This window comes from Bubalus bubalis, chromosome 5 (genome assembly GCF_019923935.1).
Source record: "Bubalus bubalis isolate 160015118507 breed Murrah chromosome 5, NDDB_SH_1, whole genome shotgun sequence".
NCBI classification, from domain to species: Eukaryota; Metazoa; Chordata; class Mammalia; order Artiodactyla; family Bovidae; genus Bubalus; species Bubalus bubalis.
In genome coordinates, this window is record NC_059161.1 from 59,270,388 (window position 1) to 59,287,020 (window position 16,633).

The following is a 16,633-nucleotide window of genomic DNA, read 5'->3' on the forward strand; positions in this document are numbered from 1 at the left end:
CTGTTGTTTAGCCACTCAGTCACGTCCAACTCTTTGTAACCCCATAGATTGTAGCCCATCAGGCTCCTCTGTCCATGGTATGTTCTAGGCAAGAATACTGGAGTGGGTTGCCATATCCTTCTCCAGGGAATCTTCCCGACCTGGGGATCAAACGCCCATCTGCATTGGCAGGCGGATTTTTTACCACTGAGCCATCAGGGAAGCTTGATGAAGCTAATTATCCAACTACATATATGATGGACAGGGAGGCCTGGCGTGCTGCGATTCATGGGGTCACAAATAGTCGCACACGACTGAGCGACTGATCTGATCTGAACATGTATACGTGTAATGTATATATGCATAGCGTTCTTGCCTGGAGAATCCCAGGAACAGGGGAGCCTGGTGGGCTGCCGTCTATGGGGTCACACAGAGTCAGACACGACTGAAATGATTTAGCAGCAGCAGCAGAAGCAACATATATATATCTCACAAATACATGTTAGTCAAGCATCAGTTTCTTTTTTATCAAATAGGACTGGTCCAGAGAGCCATACCTGGACTACTTTTCATGACTGGACAATCTTCTGGATGGTTCTAGCCCAGAAAACCAGTTATTTTTTTTCCAGATCAATGAAATTCCTGATAGTAAAATAAATATTTGCGCCTATTCTGTAGTTCGTTCGTCTGAGCCCTCTACAGCTACCACTTAAAACAGAATGTAGTGTTCAGTGAAGATTTGCATAGCTGTATTAGAGGACTGAGGTCTACTAGGAAATAGTAAAACATAAATCGAACCCAAAAATGAGAGAAAGCAACAAAAATAAAATAAGTGTACAGAACGCAAAAACAACGAAAGAGCAGAAAATCATAATGTTTTGACATGCTTGGACCACATGTAAAATAAACATAGCTTCCAGTTTATTTATATGGTGAATAAATACTTTAAAAAAAAAATCTTCCTATTTTAAGTGAAAGGAGCAACAAAATGGAACAACAGGCTAGGTGACTCACCAAATAGGAGGATATAGTAAAATACAAAAGATAAATAAAATGGGACTGTGAAATTTGTAGTTTATCAGGGTTGCGGTGAGGGCAGCAAAGCTCTATAAAAAGATCCTTTAAATGAAGATGAGGGAACTGGAAAGTCTGATCCAAAAGGGAAAAGGCAAAGAAAAAAATGTAGACTATGGAAAGAAGAAATAAATTAAAGACAAAAAAAGTGGACATATGAATGAATGAATCAGCTAATCAATTAGATAATCAGTTAGTGAGACACTGACCTAGTGAGTTCTAGCTGGAGAACCAGGCTCAGTTTCCTATACAATCAATAGCTGGCAGTCAAGGCCAGTTATTGAGCGGTCCTAGAAACTTCCTTTAATTATTAGCAAGCTCCTTCTTGGCTTTTATTGCAATTTTAAAGAAAGTATGGAAATGTCTCAGGTGCTAACTTGCCTGGTTAGCTCTGCTAAGATGTAAAGCTGAGTAACCCTTTCTGAGACAGAGGAGATAGTGGGCTGAAAACAAGTTTCTGGCCAGGTTTTGCTAAATAAACAGAGATGACACCTCTGAAGATTTGAGGACAAGAACAAGCAAGGATTGCAGCAGGTGCCCTTACCTGATGTGCCTTCTCCTTCCAGGAGAACTGTAGTCTACAGAGTTGCTCAGCTCAGAAATGAGCAAAGTGAAGCTCTGAAATGTCTGGCATATCATACCTTGAACCTCACTCACTCTTGCCCAGGCTTAGTCATGTCTGACTCTTTGCAACCCCGTGAACTGTAGCCCATCAGGCTCCTCTGTCCATGGAAGTTTCCAGGCAAGAATAATGGAGTGGGTTGCCATTTCCTCTTCTAGGGGATCTTCCTGACCCACGGATCAAACCTGCATCTCCTGCAGCTTCTGCACTGCAGGCAGGTTCTTTACCACTAGCGCCACCGTGAAACTAGACTTTCTAATTAAGAGATCCCTGTCTCTCCACTCCTCACTCTACATCTCATCAGTCAGATGGTGTCTCCTGATAAGAAATCAGCCATGGAGAACCAGGAAAGAGGACAGGATTTCCAAGGTCCTTCACAAAGGAGGCCTGCTGCTGCTAAGTCACGTCAGTCATGTCCGATTCTGTGCGACCCCATAGATGGCAGGCCACCAGGCTCCGCCATCCCTGGGATTCTCCAGGCAAGAACACTGGAGTGGGTTGCCATTTCCTTCTCCAATGCATGAAAGTGAAAAGTGAAAGTGAAGTCGCTCAGTCGTGTCCGACCCCTAGTATGGACTGCAGCCTACCAGGCTCCTCCATCCATGGGATTTTCCAGGCAAGAGTACTGGAGTGGGGTGCCATTGCCTTCTCCGCAAAGGAGGCCTAGAGACTATTTAAAGCATTACAAAAGCCTACACTTGCAGAGTGTGCTTATATTGATATCTAGTTATTGTGTTTGTTTTCACTGTTCTCACTGAAATAATTGTTTATACATTCTGTGTGACTAAGGTTTTTCTTTTTTTCATTTGCATGCAATAATAAATTTAGCTTTGATTATGTAAAAACAAACAAAAACTTAAAAGCAGATTCAGAGGTGTAGTACACACCAAAATCCAAATGCAGTGAGTTTAAGAGAAGGTGGGGAAAGAGAAATCAGAGACCATAGTATAGAAAAATGTTTTGAGGAATTTGGTTTAAGTTGAGCAGACACCTAGGGCTAATGGGGGAAACACTTTATTAAAAAACTGGAATCAAAGGTGTGTTTTATGCTATAAGGAAAACGCATTAGAGGGGGGAAATCATGCAGACAGGGAGAGTTGCTGGAACAGTGACCTTGACTTGGAAAGAGGGAGAAGGCTCTAGGGACGGAGATCTGGGTACGTGTGAGGATAAGAACCCTTGAAAGGGCTGATGTGATTTTTTTTTTTTTTTTCTATTTTCTTCATGAAATAGTAAGCGAGGTCCAGAAATGATGAGTAAGAAGTATTGGAGATTTGAAGAAGAAGAAGAAAGCACAAAGTCATTATCTAGATGCACGCAAGAGAGAAAGGAGAATAGGGAATATACTATGATTGCCACATGATATTGGGAAATATAATGATTTTATGATTGCCATATGGCATTCCAGTTCTGCTTAAGGTTCATGAAAAAAGAAAAGTGAAGTATTAGGTGCTCAGTCGTGTTTGTGACACCATGGACAGTACTGTCCATGGAATTCTCCAGGCAAGAATACTGGAGTGGGTTGCCATTTCCTCCTCCAGGGGATCTTTCCAATCCAAGGATCGAACTCAAGACTCCCACATTGCAGGCAGATTCTTTAAGGTCTGAACCACATTAATGGTGATACTTAAGGTTCATGTTCGTGAATTTAACAGAAGACCAATCAATAAGGATATGACATTTTCCTCATCCTCATTCAATGGAGTAGGGGGTACAGGTGTGTGCTTGGCAGAATGTAATAATTAGCCAAGTTTGAGATTTTTGCTGAGTTGATTGTGATGAGGGAAGAGTGGGGCAAGGCAGCTGGTCATATCACAAGACAATGATTAGAACCAACTGTCACGGAATCCAAGCTGGATGAGAAGTGAAGCCTGAATATGAGTGGAATGAGGGACAATGAAGCGGTGCTGAAAGCATGGTTTTAGGTGGATCGGTGGGGTTTGAGGATTGGTGGTACTTGGGGACTGGAGGAAGTGAGCAGGAAGGATGAGAGGTAACAGTCTGAGCAATGGATGCTGAGAATTGAGATTGTGGAGGTGATGCCAATTTTGGTACTGACAAGGTATGGGGAGGGAGTGGCTGAGAGAGGGACGAGATTACTGGAGGAGAGGAGGCTAACAATCTCAAGCAAAGGGTGCTGGAAAGATCTTCTGTGATGGTAATTGAATGGCCCCCAAAGAAGATAGTGGTGCTGTTAGGAACAGCAATAGTGACCTAGGATTTTCCTGTCTGAAGAGTGGACCAGCAGCCACAGCAGCACTGGGCTTCTTGTTGCTCACTTAGGATCTCAGGTCCAGAAATACTAAATGAGAATCAACAGTTCAGTGAGATCCTCCTAGACAACCATATGTTTATTGTTAACCATATGTTTGTGAAGCACTTAGCTGAAAACTCAATATATTTGTGAAATGAGGAGTAACTCGGGTGTTGCAATGATTATAACAAGAAGGGAGGGATCTGTTGAGGGTACAGTCTGATGACAAAAGATTCAAAGCTGGATGTTTTTAGGGAAGAAGTTTGGTGAATGAGCTGAAAACTGCAATGAAAAGCAAGAAGGACAACCACCTCACATGAGAAGATGCTAGGGAGGCAGTGTTCTTAGGGAGATCTGGGTTTCATTTAGGACAAGAAGATAAAATGAACATCTAGAGACAAAGTTGAGTATCTTTGAAGACTCAAGAATAGGTTGAGTTTGCTGATTAGGGGCTGAGGGTCAACAGGGCACAGTGAAAATGCTCAGAGGTTGAGGGAGTATTGAAGATGGCCTTATTGTGGTTATCTAATAGAATTAGTGGGGCCAGTCTGGGGCTTACCATAGTGACAGACATAAACAAGGATGAAAGATATGGTGACTTATTCCTGATGGATTCCAGGCAGATAAACACATCACGTCTATCAGTGTCATAGGATAAAGAAATGTGGGTTTTCAGGGGGACTCCTCTCCAGTTTCAATTATAAAGGTTTGGAGGCCAAAAAGGAAACAATTCTGCTTTTTTCAACAGAGAAATGGATAGACAAAGTTAAATTTATACATATAATAAAATGGGCTTCCCAGGAGGCTCAGTGGTAAAGAATCCACCTGCCAATGCAGGAGATGCAGGAGACATGGGTTTGATCCCTGGTCGGGAAGATCTCCTGGAGTAGAAAGTAGCAACCCACTCCAGCATTCTTGCCTGGAGAATCCCATGGACAGAGGAGACTGGAAGGCCACAGTCCATGGGGTTGCAAAGAGTCAGACATGACTAAGTGATTGAACACATACATACAAGGTAATAATATAGTGAAGTTAAATAAATGAGCCAGGGTCATGTGTTTTAAAGTAGCTAAAACTCAAGCATATAATGCTGAGTGAAAGAAGTGTATTCCATAAAAGAGTTTTGATATCAAACAATCAGCTTGATAACACTTTGAAAAAAGTTCAATACAAAACAGAATAATGGATGTTCTTAATGAATATATTTGTATACATGTAAGGATATAATGAACATACACTTAAGAAACCCTGATGATGATCCACCAGTTTTAGGAAATTGTTTACCTCTGGAAGAGAAATAAGAAGGTTAGAGACAGGATGTTAGCAATATTTATGAGCCTTATTTAAAAAGAAAAACAGATCTGAAGCAAATATGCAAAACATCAACATCTGTTCTATCTTAGTACACATAGGAGTTTTTGTTATAATTATTTGAAATACTTTTTTCATTTTTAAATAATACATGAAAATGGTAGATAATGGAAGAAAAATTCTAATTCACCACTGAGCCTTGGAAGATAGACACTGAAGTTCTTTAAAAATGATGACATGGCCATTTTATCCAGTCACCTCTTCTTCCTTTAACTTATTGTAGGCACAAGAACCCATCTCAACCCTGTCATGTCCCTCCTTTTCCCCTTCATTCTCCAGAAGTAACAAGAAGGATAAGTGCATCCAATTTTTTAATACAGAACAATGTATCTTTCACATCTGTCTTCTCTTTCTAGGTTGTTCCAGAGACACACAGTTTTAAGCTAAATAGTATCTTAATATGTAAATGGACTTTTGTCTTCCCTGGATAGTTACTTCCCTGAGAAGCAATTTGATTCCTCCTAAGTGGCAAAGACAAGGAAATAAACATATTACTGTAAAAATTGCAAATTCACCGGCAAAACACTACAGGTTCCTTCCTTTGCAAACAAGCATATTGATACAACTTTTCCCACTGTCAGCAGGGTATAAACTTTGAACTTATGGTGAGTTTGTGGTGATGATGATGAACTTGAATTATGTCTGAGAGACCTCTTACTAGAATTAATCATGACTCTGAGGTTCAATTTTTTCTCAATGCATCATTACATGGACTCATAAATCAGATCTCTAAAGCAACTGAATTCATCTGCCTCTACATGTATATATCAAGTATAATCAATGAGCTGAGAGTCCTTTATTTGCTGAGCAAACTGACCTACTTCATCTTGCTAAGAGTGTTCTCAGTATATCAATGAAATACACATGGCAGCCAAGAAGCCTGATCAACTTGTCACAAAGCAAAATCAACTACTTTAAGTAGAAAGCATTTCTGTTTTCACCATAACCCGATAATCACATTTCTTTCTGATTTTTACTTTTGTAAAACTAGTGAGTTTTATTTAAGCCCAGAATGCATGTAATATAACTTCTAAAATAACCCATGCAATTTTGAACTATATGAGTAATGTCTAAATCAAGGGCAATGTTGTATGGATGTAGTTCTCAATCTTTTCATTATCATCTCCTAAGGACTCTACCCTTCTCTAGGGAATCTTCCTGACCCAGGGATCGAACATGCATCTCCTGTGTCTCCTACTTTGCAGGCAGATTTTTTACTCACTGAGCCACCTGTGAAATCCTTTTTTTAAGACATGATTTTGTAATTGTCCCATGCTCCTTGAGATTTTAATATCATAGATACCATGTATATCTCTTTTACATATTGTGTGTATGTCTGGGCTTTATTCCTAAAACTAGCAATTTTTTTTTTTTTTTTGCCCTCTAAGAATGAATTTTTGCCCACTTAGGGGTGATATCGCTCCTGTTGAGAATACCTGCTGGACGGGAAGTTCTGCCATTATATTATTCTAAACTTATAAATATTTTAGTACCTACCCTTCTCTCCTTTCTTGTTTAATCTTCACTGCAACACCAATACATTAACATATACTAAGTCATACTGCAAGTAAACAGGATCAGTTAACTGTTTTCCATCCATCCTCCATTTCCCACTAGGAATTTGATCATTACTTTAAAAGCAGAATGTTTTTCATGCCCAGGCATCTGCATATCAACTTCCCTTTTGTTCCTTCTTTAGTTGACCACAATGGTTCTCAAATTCTAATGAACAGAAGAATTTCTGTGCAGAATTGTACACACCATATCATATGTACCCTCCATTACGAGTTAGGAAAGGGCTTTTTCAAGGGTAATTTTGGCTATACTCAGTTTTCACCTTGCATGCAGATTTGAGAAGCTAACCATTGTATAATTCCGCACAATTCCATGCATTAGTCAGACCCTAGCTTAATCTGTATTCGGTTCTGGGCATTAGTTTTGAGAAACAATGACAAACTAAATTATGCTTTTCTAGAAGATCACAACCATAGCATGAGGAAAATGGTTACATTACCTGGGAACAGTTAGCCTGGGAAAAGAATGCGAAGGGAAGACCTCATAAATGTCCTCAAGTATTTGAATAACTAGCAAGTAGGATTAAGCCATTAATGCAAAGTGGGTATGAGCTCAGGTGCTGGCTTGAACTCTTTCAACTCAGGAAGATAACATAACCAATCTATGACTTAACTTCATTATCTAAAAAAAAAAAAAGATATCAACGGCATTTACTTTATTATGTGCCCATATTATCCACAGGGATAAAGAGAAGATTAAATAAGTTAATATATCTATAAACTGCTAAGAACAGTAGCTGGTAGTATCATGCACTATCCTAATGTCAGTTTGAGGAAAGTGTTAACAGTTCTAAGGTATGTATTACTAGCTTTACATATCACAATGTAATGAATGCCCTGGATCTGGAAGTAATCAGGCAGAACCTGGTTGAGTATCTGTTGGTGATTCTGCAACGCAAACTAGATTAGAGGCTGGGCTGGGGGGCTGGGCCTCATGATCTCTCAAGATCCCGTCAGTTCCAAGACTCAGGGTGTCTCCAGAACCAGCTAATTATCTCCAAACTTAAGCTCCTTGAACATTTGGTCTGAGGGAAGTTGTTTGCAAAATTGACCCATAAACAGAATTCCACACAGCAGCGGCCTAAAAATCTTCCCTATGTGGTTGGTGATGTGTCTTCATTCCTGTTCAACCACAGCGCCAAGCCCATGGGCTCCCTGAACGCTGGGGCCCCACGAGCACACCCTTTGGTCCTTACACTGAAAATTCTTTGTTAGTCTCCCAATGAGTGAATGACTGCCAGTTCCTGCTGAAAATATGTCCCGACCTTAGATGGACTGTGTTTTCCTTGGTGCTAACAATGACTAGCCTTCACTGCTAAGAAAGGGACCATACATCGAAATACTTGTTGTGATACTGCTTACCCAAATATCAATACAACATATGGAAAACTACAAACCCAACAGCTCTATTTTAGCGTATATTCAGGGCTCCAGTCACTGAGGACTGGCAATGATTTCTACTTAATTTGCAGAACTGATCAGACCAGTCATCCATAAGTCACCTACACATGCCCACAGACAATTCTATGACTCTACTTTGAAAAATATTAATCCAATGGTCTTCATTTTTTTTATTCTTCCACCTTTGTTTAGTATTTCTTCAGTAATTTAGGCTTTTCTTTACTACTTATAACCTTTTCCTTCAAAGTCTCTTTTCTCCTGACTCAGTACTTCCGGATCTTCATATCCTCTCAGCCTGGCAAATGCAGCATGTCTGTTTTGTCTGTTTCCACCTCTCTTTACCCTCCTCTTGGTGTTGCCCTTAGGTCTGTGCTCTTTACATTCTTCTGATGAACTTGTTTCTTTTCCTTAATCCCCAAATTCCATTCACTCTCAAACCATTGAAAAAGTCTAATTAGGGGATGATAATGAAAACAAGGTTGAGAAACTTCGGTTGCCTTTGACTTGGACACCGTATTAACTGAGTTCTAAACTGCACTTGCGGGATTTGCCTGGTGACCCAGTGGTGAAGAATCCACCTTGCAAAGCAGGAGTTGTGGTTTGATCCCTAGTTGGGGAACTGAGACCCCACGGGCTGTGAAGCAACTAAGCTTGTGTGCCGCTACTACCTAGCCGGACTGCCACAACCAGAGAGTCTGTACACCACAATGAAAGACACATCAAAGACCCCATGTGCCGCAACAAAGGCCCAATATAGCCACATCAATTAATTAATTTTAAAAACCTGCGCTTGTCATAGAAGCCATATTACACGCATTTTGGATTTAAACAAAATGCACCAGTTTTACAAAAGAAATTTGATTATTGGGCAATGATAAAACAGATATTTTCTTTTAACCTAGTAGGGTTGATTTTGCATTGTAACATGTCACTCTTCCTAAATGATTGATGTGGATGCTTCTGTTCATTGATCAGTTAAGGACAGTCTTAGCTCAGGCCTCTAGCCCAGGCATCAGTTTGAGAGCTTTACTCACAGGATGGCTCCATGCAAAAGCTTCTACCAAGATCACAGTCAAATCCTGTTCACTGCCCATGACTTGATTACTCCTCTGTGTGTGTGTGTGTGTGTGTGTGTGTGTGTGTGTCTCATTCGTGCCCTACTCTTTGTGACCCATGTACTATAACAGCCTGCCAGGCTCCTCTATCCATGGGATTCTCCAGGCAAGAATACTGGAATGGGTAGCCATTCTCTTCTCCAGGGGATCTTCCCAACCCAGGGATAGAAACTGTAGCAGGTCTCCTCCATAGCAGGCAGACTCTTCACTATCTAAGCCACCAGGGAAGCTCAGACTACTCCCCTATTCAGATTCCAATATCCAGCTATCTCTGACTCTTTTCCTCCCCTTAGTCTTAATCACCTCCCTATAGCCACTGAGCCACAATGTACCACTGAATTTCCCCTGCAAAATGTCACTTGCCTACCCTTTCCTTTGTATTCACATGTAAGCCTTCACAATCAAGGATCTGGAACACAACAGAAATTCATCTTTTCTCATTGCTTCTGGCCTGCCTCTTCTCCAAGCCAGCACATTAACTCCTAAAACACTAGTCTTCACCAGTTCATTAATGCTTCATCCAATAAATATTTATTGAACACCAAACCCCTCTCCATGAAGACACTCCAGAGTGGCAGCCACACAAAAGGCACCCAATAAATTTTGGTGGAAATTTTGTAAAATTCTCATATTTATTTAGAGTTAAGGAATATCCTCTGAACAACTTGACACTGCTAATTCTTCCTAGAGCAGCATTGAGTCAAATGACCTGGGTCACAAGCTTTCTTAGCATAATAGTGTAACATATTGAAAAATGTTCCTTGGGGGGCACTGTGAGTGCCTCACACAACCATATCAATGCTTCAATGTCCCCTTCCAGTTTGCCATGGCACAAAGGACAAAGTCAAGGGAATGTGAGCGGAATAAAGACGTTCTTATTCTTGTTATTTATTTGCCTAGCCCATACCTCCACATGGGGTCAGGCTTACAAATGAAAGAAGTATGGAGTTGTTTTTTCTTAAGGCTCATCAAAAAAGCCTTTGACCAAAAATATCTCACCTTCTGGGCCAACCTCAGAGTGAAACTCACAAGTTAGTCTTTGGAATTAAAACATCAAGGGCTCGGCCTAAAATGTTATTAGGGAAGTGACATATTAAACCAGGGTTGGCCTTTAATTCCTTACTACCAGTTAAGCTTGTGTTCAACAACACATCAATTCTTTCACAGTCTTTCACACATCTTCTCTTCCTTTTCACTCCTGATTCTGTCACTCATGGTCAGCTCCACTCAGAGCTAGCTAGCATGCAGGTTTGTGCAGGTTGAACACTTAGCATCTCCAGGGACAACCGTGGCCATGGACCACACAGATGCCTGCATTTCCTGATCAGATTTTCCTTCTCTCACTCTCATCCTATTAAAAAAAAAAAAATTTACCTCTCTAGTACAATCTGTATAGAGGATAGTATAAATTATAAGGCTCTGACTTTCTGAACAGAATTTCTATAATATAATACAAAACATCAGTCCTCCCATCCAACATACTTCTACTTACTGTTCATTTATTGGCCTCACATTGAACATGCTACCACTTTATCACGCTTTTCTCAACCAAAACTTTGATCACTTTGTTCTTCCAATCAAAACTTTCTTTCCTTCTCTTTCTCCTTTTCCAATTCATCATCATCGTCTAAGGCCTAACCTAAATTCTGTCTTCCAGAAACTCTTCCAGACGATTCCAGCTCAAACTTCTCTCTCTTCTGAACTCTTCCAACAAATATCCCTCCCCTCCATTTGATACATGTCCTTTGCAGAATTCGTTTCTTATGTACATTATTTCTTTTAAAGAGATTGTAAATTTCTCAATGATAGGGATAAGATCTACTATTGCTTTTGTATTTTTTTTGTTAAAGACCAGAGAGTGTTCATTTTTGAGAAAATTCATGAAACATGCACTCATAAACATCTTTCTCTGTAAAAATGTATTATAATTCAACTATAGTTATACCAAGACTGAGCAAGGCATTGGCCAAGTCATTGGAAAAAATATGAAGTGATCGAACATGGAGTAGGGAACATCCAATTGAAAGTGGGTGTGAGATGGATGAATTGACTATAGAGCTTCAAGGCTATGAGTTACTGTGAGGAGGACAATATTACTTGTGCTGATAAACTGGGCAAGTTAGATATACAAGGGGAGAATTTATTGGAAAAATATTTGTTGTGTACATATGATGTGCAGTTACTGGGCTAGGCCCTGAAGAGGATAGTCATAATGAATTTCCTTCATGAAACTCACAAATGGAACCTGTTACAACATATGTTCAGGAGTTTCATGAGCTCTCAATCAACGATGCTTTTTGAGTTTAGCTAAATCATGTATTCAGACATTCACAATTATCCCCGAAAAAGAAAGTTAAAGCCAGTTTCACAAACTGCTTAAAGGTTTAAACTAAAAGTTACAGTCTAATAACATAAGGAACAAAAAATAACAAGTTGATTGCAATTCAGAACTTTTCTAATTTATGAGAACCTAAAGTAACCATCTGGAGAAGGCAATGGCAACCCACTCCAGTACTCTTGCCTGGAAAATCCCATGGACAGAGGAGCCTGGTAGGCTGCAGTCCATGGGGTCCCAAAGAGTCAGACACGACTGAGCGACTTCGCTTTCACTTTTCACTTTCATGCATTGGAGAAGGAAATGGCAACCCACTCCAGTGTTCTTGCCTGGAGAATCCCAGGGACAGGGGAGCCTGGTGGGCTGCCATCTATGGGGTCGCACAGAGTTGGACACGACTGAAGCAACTTAGCAGCAGCAACAGCAAAGTAACCATCAGTATCCAAGGACAGATTTGAAGTTGCCAAGCAAGAAAAAACCTGAGTTCTAATCTTAGTTCAGATTCAGACCAGCCATGAGACCATAGAAAAGGCACTCAGTCTCTCTGAGCCACCTTTTTCTCTCTATAGAATGTAGAAACTGAACAAAAATAAACATCGTATATTAACACCTATATGTGGAATCTATAAAAATGGTAGAGATATTTGCAAAGCAGAAAAAGAGACACAGACATAGAGAACAAATTTATGGATATCGAGGGGAAACAGGTGAGGGGTGGGATAAATTGGGAAATTGGTATTGACACAAATACACCATTGATACATGTATAAAATGGATAACTAATGAGAACATATTGTATAGCACAGGGAATACTACTCAGTGAACTGTGGTGGCTTGAATGGGAAGGAAATCCAAAAGGGAGGGGATATATATGTATGTATAGCTGATTCATTTTGCTGTACAGGGCTTCCCAGGTGGCTCAGTGGTAAAGAACCCACCTGCCAATGCAGGAGATGCAGGTTTGATCCCTGGCTGGAAAGATCCCCTGGAGGAGGAAATGGCAACCCAGTATTCTTGTCTGGGAAATCCCATCGACAGAGGAGCCTGATGGGCTACAGTTTAGTTCAATCCAGTCACTCAGTTGTGTCCAACTCTTTACGACCCCATGGATGGACTGCAGCATGTCAGGCTTCACTGTCCATCACCAGCTCTTGGAGCTTGCTCAAACTCATGTCCACTGAATCAGTGATGCCATCCAACCATCTCATCCTCTGTTGTCCCCTACTCCTCCTGCCTTCAATCTTTCCCAGCATCAGGGTCTTTTCAAATGAGTCAGTTCTTTCCATCAGGTGGCCAAAGGATTGGAGTTTCAGCTTCAACATCAGTCCTTCCAAGGAATAGTCAGGACTGATTTCCTTTAGGATGGACTGGTTGGATTTCCTTGCAGTACAAGGGACTCTCAAGAGTCTTCTCCAACACCACAGTTCAAAAGCATCAGTTCTTCAGTGCTCAGCTTTCTTTATAGTCCAACTCTCACATCCATACATGACTACTAGAAAAACCATAGCTTTGACCAAATGGACCTTTGTTGCAAAGTAATATCTCTGCTTTTGAATATTCTATCTAGGTTGGTCATAACTTTCCTTCCAAGGAGCAAGCATCTTTTAATTTTATGGCTGCAGTCACCATCTGCAGTGATTATGGAGACCAAAAAAAATTCTCACCGTCTCTCACAAAAGTTTCTCACTGTTTCCATTGTTTCCCCATTTATTTTCCATGAAGTGATGGGACTGGATGCCATGATCTTAGCTTCTGAATGTTGAGTTTTAAGCCAGCTTTTTCACTCTCCTCTTTCACTCTCCTCAAGAAGCTCTTTAGTTCTTCTTCACTTTTTGCCACAAGGGTGGTGTCATCTGCATATCTGAGGTTATTGATATTTCTCCCAGCAATCTTGATTCCAGCTTGTGCTTTATCCAGTTTGGCATTTCACATGATGTGCTCTGCATATAAGTTAAATAAGCAGGGTGACAATATACAGCCTTGACATACTCCTTTCCCTATTTGGAACCAGTCTGTTGTTCCATGTTCAGTTCTATCTGTTGCTTCTTGACCAGCATACAGATTTCTCAGGAGGCAGGTAAGGTGATCTGGTATTCCCATCACTTTCAGAATTTTCCAGTTTGTTGTGATCCACACAGTCAAAGGCTTTGGCATAGTCAATAAAGCAGAAGTAGATGTTTTTCTGGAACTCCCTTGCTTTTTCAATGATCTAATGGATGCTGTCAATTTGATCTCTGGTTCCTCTGCCTTTTCTAAATTCAGCTTGAACATCTGAAAGTTCACGGTTCATGTACTGTTGAAGCCTGGCTTGGAGAATTTTGAGCATTACTTTACTAGTGTGTGAGATGAGTGCAATTGTGTGGTAGTTTGAACATTCTTTGGCATTGCCTTTCTTTTGGATTGTAATGAAAATTGGCATTTTCAAGTCCTTTGGCCACTTCTGAATTTTCCAAGTTTGCTGGCATATTGAGTGGAGCACTTTCACAGCATCATCTTTCAGGATTTGAAATAGCTCAACTGCAATTCCATCACCTCCACTAGCTTTGTTCGTAGTGATGCTTTCTAAGCCCACTTGACTTCACACTCCAGGATGTCTGGCTCTAGTTAAGTGATCACACCATCGTGATTATCTGGGTCATGAAGATCTTTTTTGTATAGTTCTTCTGTGTATTGTTGCCATCTCTTCTTAATGTCTTCTGCTTCTGTTAGGTCCATACAATTTCTGTCCTTGACTGTGCCCCTCTGCATGAAACGTTCCTTTGGTATCTCTAATTTTCTTAAAGACATCTCTAGTCTTTCCCATTCTATTGTTTTCCTCTATTTCTTTGCATTGATTACTGAGGAAGGCTTTCTTATCTCTCCTTTGTATTATTTGGAACTCTGCATTCAAATGGATATATCGTTCCTGTTCTCCTTTGCCTTTAGCTTCTCTTCTTTCTCAGGTATTTGTAAGGCCTCCTCAGACAATCGTTTTGCCTTTTTGCATTTCTTTTTCTTGGGGATGTCTTGGTCACTGCCTCCTGTACAATGTCATGAACCTCTGTCCATAGTTCTTCAGGCACTCTGTCTATTAGATATAATCCCTTGAATCTGTTTGTCAGCTCCCCTGTATACAGTTCATCGGGTCTCAAAGAGTCAGACATGACTAGCACGACCGAGCAGCAGATTGAGTTTGCAGCAAGAGTTTGGATAGCCAGAGGTAAAATAAGTACACATCTTCTTTCTACGTACTCTTGCAGTGGTTCCAATATGCTCCTCTGGCTAGAATCAGTGAAGACCAAAGAGAGCTTATAATGCTCGTAGCATCCTTAAAGCTGTCTTCTTTGAGCCCTTAGCAGGAAACACATATGGCTCAGCACATCAGTGAGGTTATAAGCAGCAATATGTCCATGCTATTGTCTGACAAATGCCTATGTTTAAGGCTCCATGGGAACTCTGAGCCAAAAGGAAGCACGTGGCCCTGCAAGACTATAGGGAATGTCCCCATATAACTTTCCTGTATTAGAAAAACAGCAATGCAAAAATTGAAACTTCTCCTCTTGAGTTGGCAGCAGAATTGTGGGAAAAGTTTTGGATGAAAGGAAAGTCAGTGAAGATTGGTCTTTTGGCTCTGCCTTTTCATAAAAGGCAAAAATGACTCTTCCTTTAATGAAGGATGGCTGGGGGAAGCTTAGAAGATTCACTGATTTGGTTTCATTCTAATTCGCTTATCTAAACCAGATCCAAATGATCTAAGACTTTGGGGGTTATAAAATGGGACAGGAATTCTTAGGGCAGACATGTAAAATTTCCAAGGCTCCCTATTTCTTGTCATCCTTTCAGCAATGTGGTGCCAGCAAAAACCAGCTAATAGAATCTCATGATCCAAAATTAATTTGGAAAAAAAAATAACCAGCCAGAATTTTTTAACCTAAAAAACAGGGTGGCAATTTAGGTTGGATTTGCATTTTCGGCAAAGGCTCATGTCAGTCTTGCTTTTAGATTTAATGTATTCTCTCATGCCTAATTTTTTTTTTTTTAGAAATAAAATTAGTATATATTTAAGGCAATACAACATGATGATTTGTTATATGTATATGTTATGAAATGATGCATGCAATGAAACTAATTAATACATCCACATGAGGTAGAGTTTTAGTAAGGACAGTTTTGAAGACCTAGGGCAGATGGGCACCAACAAAGCTGGGAGACCCATAGGTCCAGTGAATGCCCCCAGAGGGTCACTCAGGTTTCAGTCTGAAAGTAGCTAGATTTCTTCTTACACTCTTCTCTGGCAAGAGAGAGAAGGAAATTAAAAGAAAGAGATATTTTCAAAAATAAGATTCAGTTTTTACTAATCTAGAGAAGGCTTAACTTCTACCATGCAGTGTTCCCCGACTCCAATCCACAATCTTCGTTTCCTTCTCTAAACTATAATATTTGCCAGAAATTTTCCTTTTAAAATTGGTAATATAACTCTGTGTTCATGAGAGACCGTCTAATAGAAACAAATCAACTTAAATTTGTGTTTTGTACCATGAAGTTTAGATGGTTGAAATTCATATGCAGTTGACATACAATGCATTATACTATATTTACTATGATTTACGTAACAGTGAAGAGGAACTAAAAAGCCTATTGATGAAAGTGAAAGTGGAGAGTGAAAAAGTTGGCTTAAAGCTCAACATTCAGAAAACAAAGATCATGGCATCCGGTCCCATCACTTCATGGGAAATAGATGGGGAAACAGTGTCAGACTTTATTTTTGGGGGCTCCAAAATCACTGCAGATGGTGACTGCAGCCATGAAACTAAAAGATGCTTACTCCTTGGAAGGAAAGTTATGACCAACCTAGATAGCATATTCAAAAGCAGAGACATTACTTTGCAACAAAGGTCTGTCTGGTCAAAGCTATGGTTTTTCCAGTGG